Source organism: Paramisgurnus dabryanus, chromosome 15 (assembly GCF_030506205.2).
Source record: "Paramisgurnus dabryanus chromosome 15, PD_genome_1.1, whole genome shotgun sequence".
NCBI classification, from domain to species: domain Eukaryota; kingdom Metazoa; phylum Chordata; class Actinopteri; order Cypriniformes; family Cobitidae; genus Paramisgurnus; species Paramisgurnus dabryanus.
In genome coordinates, this window is record NC_133351.1 from 26657361 (window position 1) to 26664400 (window position 7040).

The following is a 7040-nucleotide window of genomic DNA, read 5'->3' on the forward strand; positions in this document are numbered from 1 at the left end:
AAGTTATAGTGATATGATAGTCAAAATTGTATTTATAACTTTCTGCCATTTTGCCCGTTTTGCCATCGTTTAAAATGGAAAAATGGTTCCCTAGTCTTGATCTCACAAAACGTATCTTATATGGAGGAAATTTTATATTTGATAATATACAAATATCAGACACACGCACGTTGTCGCAGTTACGTGCCTGAACCGAAGTAAACACTTGGTCTATATTTATTTATCTGTCTGGCTAGTGGCTAAACTGATTTCCGAAACAAATACCTTGTCGAAAATCAAATGTTTTGGTTTACTAAGGACAAGGGGACATGAGGATCATGGATCACAGCTGTGCCGAGTGGTTTGGCAGTCAGGCAAGAATTCAAGGACCTGTAGCCAACACAGTTTATATTCATTTTACACAGTAACTTTAGCACAGTGTAAATTAATAGACGTTAGATATGATATATTGATGATATATTTATTTGCTTTGTTATCAGAAATAAACTACTGTAAAGGACTCTACTGTTATATACTAATGTTATTAATTCTATATAAAAGTCTACTGGAAGACTTCCCAGCAAATCTGAACATCTTAAAGGGGACATTTTACAAGATGTTTGGAGTATGTTTGTGAAGTTTTAGCTCAAAATACCATATAGATTTTGTTATAGCATTTTAGTATATAAAATTTATAATAGCATGTTAAAATTGCCACTTTGTAGGTGTGAGCAAAAATGTGCCGGTTTGGGGGGTTAGGGGTGCAACGGTTCAAATTACTCACGATTTGGTGTGTGTTACGGTTTTAGGGTCATGGTTTCAGCGTGTACGTTTACGGAAAAAATGCTACTGTCAAATTCAAAGAAAATACAATTATTTATTGGGTTACAAACACCTGACACTTTGGTCACAACAGACTTCTTTACAAAAATAAAAAACTTAAAAATTTTACACAATGAAAGTTGTTGACAGCAGACTTAAAAATGAAGCTGGTGGTGGCTCTCTTAGCGGCTTTTCTCCTTTTGCAACACACACACCAACACGTGAGGAGAAACTGTGAGGTAAGCAACCGAGTTGCATACTATGAGTTGATTGGACAAATACTCTCACACAAACACATACAGAGTGTATTCAAAACCATTTTTTAGCGGTTTTATCGTTTTGTTCACCAAATTATATTAGAAATGCATGGTAAAATCAAACGCGGTGCACCAATTGTTGAAATTGAAACGTACTTATTCTCGTTCTCTCGCTCTCTCTCTGCACTAAATGGCAGTGCCATGGTTGGATAGTTGCAGATTAGGATAGGGATTATAATAATAATAATAATAATAATAATAATAATATCTCCTTCTGACATCACAAGGTTATTCAATTACCTATTTTTTCAAATGCTTGCAGAGAATGGGATACCAAAACTAAGTTACTGGGTTGTTCTTCTTTATATTTTCTATGTTGATAGAAGCACTGGAGACCCAATTACGAAAGAGTCAGCCTTTCATGATATGTCCCCTTTAACCAGCTGTGTCCACACAACATAACCAAGCAGCAGGACATTTCACCACTTGCTTCGTTTCTATTTTTTGCAGCAACACACTGGTAAGCCCCATCCACAGTGAAATCTCACTGATGTAAATTCCCTTGGTTATCTGTATATTAAACAACAGATGTGCTCTCGTGGTTTCTTATTGTGGTATGCCGTGCAGCAGTTTAACATTCATTGTATGATGCCAAAAACATACTCCATCAAGCATGACAAAGACACGACACATGTGACTAATTCAAGCATGTGATGCAATGTTTTAGCTTGTGTCACATACTGAGCGAACCTACCTTCAACACCCCCCAATTTCACCGCTTAAACGACTAAACCTCCCTAACCCTGACTTCAATTACCTCATCATAAGGAATCTGCCGAGGAATTGCAGAGTTATTTCTTATGAAAGCAGGGCCACTGATGCGTTCTTGTTAACTTTTCCTGTTGTTGACAAGTTATCTTGTCAATTAAGAGAAAACCCTTCCCTGCCAAATGACGATTTTTTTACAGCAATTTTCCTGCTATTAACCACGAGGTGGCGCTCTTACTGTACCTATAAAACCCGGAAGCAACCCCTTAAGTCAAACAGTAAAAACTTTGATCTCTATAAAAAGTCAATTATCTTAGCTTTTTGCTCAAAATTTGGTATTTTTGAAGAAATCTTATATTTGAGGGGTGATTAAAAGAGAACATGGATGAGGAAGAGGATGAAACTTTTTTGTTTGTTTGAAACCAGAGGGTTTATTCTTTTATTTGATATATTGTATGTTTATATATTGTATGTATATATAAAAAGAACATTTTCTGGAAGGTATTAAGCATTTGTGAAAATCATAAAGATGCTGGTGGGGATAGACTTAAGGGCCTGTAAACGTGCAATGAAACACAGTGCAATGAAACCAAGTTCTGATAAATTATTTTATGATTTTTGGTTAAATTATTCCTTTAACTGAATGTGTATGCCAGCAGGTGTATGCCAGCAGGTTTGTGGGTTTCATTTGATACTATTATAAGCACATAAAAACACCTAGAACCAGGAAAAGGAAGTCACTTCATATGCATCTTCTGCATGACAATGTCACAAGTGGCTATAAGGCAAAAATCATGAACAAAAAGTGTTTGGTTTAAAAAAAAAAAAAAAAAACTGAAAGAAAATCCCCATAGTTTTTAAATTATAGCCCAGGGGTCACAAGTTACAATAGTTCAGTCAAGAGGAGTGAGAATTTTTTTTGTAGACACTTACTAATATAGCCATGCTGAGAACCCAAAGTATTTGCGGGCCATTTAAGATGTAGCATATTCTTGGATATTTAAATTACCAAGGCTTAAAAACATGCAAACGACAAACTTCAGTAACAAAAATGTATGAAAACCATAACAAATAACAAAAAAAAAAACACTTAAATGTAAGGATTTTATATATTTAACCACCCTTCAAGTTAGGGAGGTAACACATTATTTATAAATGGAACCAAAGAACTTAAAAGTTGGGGGACTAAATGGTAACAATGAGACCGCCCTTACAATCTATAAAACTGAATCCAAAAGGACAAATTTTATTGATCAGGTACTGCAAGATGGTTAACTGATGGCTAATAAGCCACAATGTCTCAATGTGTAAAAAACACATATTGATCGGGTGGACGGATAATGCATGTCTGTATGTGTCATATTACAGTCTAAAACTCAATTCCAACAACAGCCCTAGCATCTCTTGTATATGTTTTCATATGCAGATCATATTTTTTCTCCCTTGAGGGACCATTAGAGCAGGTACGAAATTATGGTCTGGCACCTGGATCTCTATATAGGTCTATAATAGGTGTTGATGCATGTCCATTTTTTAAACCTCTGCAATTTGCATTGATGACTGATATTTTTTGTACTGATATCTTACACTACAATGGTTGACTGTATATGAATGGGGTTTACTTCCTGTAAAGACAGGTATTTAGTAACCAGCTTTATTATAGAACAAACTGAGAATAAAGAAACACTATCCCTAGTCAAACATCATAAAAAATATTTTGCAACTAACAGATGTACATTTTAATGCTTTAATAAATGAACCTTACTGCATGGTTTAATTTTGCCTGAATGCATGGTTAAATTCTGACACATAGTGTGTCTTGTCTTCATCCTTTGCTTCAGCATCATTTTAAAACCCCATCCATAATATCTAGCCACCGTTACCCATTATAGCAGTATATCCTTATATAAGAAAACCTCCACTTGTTCTTTTTAATTCATCTGGATTAAGTCTGTCACAGCGCTTGCTGTTCTTGTCATACTGGAAAATTGCCTAGATTCCCCCACTTCACCACACAAACTCGGACACCTATACAGTTCTCGTGAGGACCACCTTTCCACCGTCTTTATAGTGGTCTTAAAATAATTTTATTGGTGTAAAAATCATAATTATTTATATTATGTATTATTTTACCCACGGTCGTACAGTAGCTAGGGGGTGCCACCCCTGATTTAAGGTTGGCCACAGTATATTGCCGGATACAGACTTTTTTGCTTAATCGGGTAGTGGACTGACGGGCGATTTATTGTGCGTTACTCGTGGTTGTTATTGGCATGCTATAGAAAATTCAGACTAGTGTAAAAGCACCATTAATGTTTTTATACACTATATTCAAGTCTTCCTTATATATACGATAGCTTATGCGAAACACAAATGCATATATTAAGATATTTAAGGTCACAAAAACTGAATGTTGTGGTTTTCGCTGAGGTAATACACTGAAGTAGCGGTAAATTAAATGTGTCATGTGTTATTTTTTCTCCCAGGATGTGCATAAGTGCTACTGTGCAACTCAGCAAGGAGTGTTTCATGTTGTAACGGTTTTGCGCAATCAAGTTAAAATGTGCTTAGACTATATTTGCTCAGTCGTATATCCACTCAAACATTTGCATTTTTAATAAATATTTAAGAACACTTAGATTCTTTTAACTTGTATCTCATTTTAAATTAGTTTTTTTTTTACACATGACATGATATCCTTTTGATTTTGTGCGTGTACGTGTGCACATATATTTGTGTGTGTGTACACACACGCACGCACGCACGCACGCACACACACACACGAACAATTCTGAATAGATCAAGAAAAATACTCGAATGGGATCGTTATCGGCCGATACTCAGAACGCAGGTATCGAAATCAGATTGGTATGGAAAAGTATCAACCCACTTCTATGCAAAATGACTACAAAGACACACATATATCCAATCACATACAGCTGTGACTGGATTTTACCTCTCATTTGCATGACAGATCAATTGTTAAATGTGAACTAATCTGTACGGGACATAAGAGCGTGCACTTTCAGCACAGTGACATAAGAGATGGATGGCAGTGGTTTGTAAATATATGAACACTGTTAGTGTTAGAAGTCACAAAGAGTACCAAATTAAACAAACTATATAAATGCAAAATAGAATTTATGAATGTTACAGTATTGCATGAGGCAACACAATACAGGTAATCACTTTCATACTGGTATATCGCCCACACCTAGCGAGTGGATGTGTTAAATCACCGACAATGAAATATCATCTACATTCCCTAAAATGTAAACACATTTTAAAGTTCTGGGCATGTAATAATTTACTGGTTGGCATTCTTTATGTGTGTGTCAGACAAATAACTTTAAATTCATGTTCATTTAAAAACATTCACAGTAAAGGCAATGAGACTATATTGGTAGGGTTGGGATATATAAGTTACAGAAAATCATCTGTTCGGGTGCGTGAGTCTCGAGTGGATAATTTATTATAACAGGCTTCTGTGACATATAAGCTGATCCGTGCATCTCTACTACTCTACAGCAGTAAAATCAGGTGATCATGTCAGTAAAATCAGGATTATTTCCCTAATAACCTTCATAAAAAAAAGTTTAATTCAGAAATGAAAGCATAATTTTTTTCTAAATCCTTTGTGCATGTTTGTGATTTCCAAAATGTGGATAGAAACAATTTCTGTACGATTTTTTTATTTTTTTGTGGCTCCCCAATTTAATCACTTGGTCTCACCTGGCCACCCCTGAAAACATGTTTTGGCTATGCCCCTGATTTTTACCTTATAATCATCCCAAAATATAAATAGTTCACCATGACATTACCCCTTACATTTAACATCCAATCACCATATGATTTTAATTATGCTTAATTTAGCCCATTTATCGCCGACTTTTTGTATGAGTCTAACCTATTCATTCAGTGTATTAATTTTAAAATGTATACATTTAGTTTGCTATTATTTAGCCCTGCAACTACAAAATGTTCCCACCAGGCTTCTCACGTATCCAACTAACTAACACCAATGGACTGGATCCCACTTGAATGTATTTAATTGAACTTAAGCATGCATAACAAATAAAGCGTCAGTAAACGCAGAGGAGCAGCGTTAATAGATTGAACTCAACATTACGCCCGTTTTAAACAAACACACGATTTACAATTAAAAGAAATCGCTCCGATATACTGCACTGACTAAACTGCATGCATGCATGCAGTCAATCAATCAATCAATCAAATAAATCAACGCAGACGGATTCAGTTTGTCTCATTCAAATAATTTAATAGCGCGTCCATATCTTTACATTGTCTCAGATTGTGCCATGATCGACCAATCCACAGAGACGACGGAGCAACGTGGAGCACACGACCACTCGTTTATATTTGCCTCACAAAATAAACACGCAAATAAATTAGATAAAGGTGTGTTGCTACGTTCATATTGTAAAGCATTTAGCCTTGAAATCACAAAACAGTCTTCATAACGGAGTGAGAAACGCGGCTTACCTGAGAGTTCAGCCCGCGTTCATTGTTCGCTTGAGAGACTGATATATTCCTCCCGATCCCTGCTAACCGCTATTGTTTGCGCTGTTTTGATACGGATTATTTTAAGGACGTGTTGCGGGATCACTGATGCTCCGGCGGTAGCGGACGAGCGCGTATAGGATGTCCAGTTTCTTCGTCTCTCGGTGTGTTTTATCTGATGAGTTTGGCTTGGAGAGGAGGAGCCTCGCGGAGCAGCTTCTGTACACAGAGGGCTTGATTGACAGCTCGTTGCGCTCAACAAAGACCCTCGTGGCTTATGGTAGCAAGACGACAGAGTATTATGAAAAATAAGGTTGGTTTGTAGAGATGTCATGCTTTGTAGCGTGTTATGTTTTGACCGGTCCTGTGTTGTCTTTGACCATGATAAATAACAGGAAAATTCTTTAAAGCACAGCTTTAAAACACTTTTAAAGATGCCCTCGTCTGTTCTTACCACTTGTCTCTAACTAGCAATTAAGCAAAGTCTTATACAATTTCTAGCAGTTCAGCCAGAATCTCGATTGGACGAGGGCCAAGAGTGCTAATATAGAACCACAACCGCACGATTAACTGTTTTGTATCATTCCGCCACAGAAACAACCAACTTATCGATTAGCCCTGATACAATTCTGCACTCTCTTTCTCTATTTTGCCTTTTTATTACAATATTGATTTCTCATAAACAGTCCAAAA

At 36.3% G+C, this 7040-nt stretch overlaps 1 protein-coding gene across 1 annotated transcript in view; it reads right to left on the reverse strand.

Moving 5' to 3' along the window:
* st6gal2a (ST6 beta-galactosamide alpha-2,6-sialyltranferase 2a) overlaps nucleotides 1–6558 on the reverse strand; it is a 70754-nt gene extending 64196 nt beyond the window's left edge. The window contains exon 1 of the mRNA XM_065292923.2: nucleotides 6330–6558. The gene's annotated coding sequence lies outside the window, so the exon portion shown is untranslated. The remainder of the gene's footprint in view (nucleotides 1–6329) is intronic.
* Nucleotides 6559–7040: the final 482 nt, after the last annotated feature.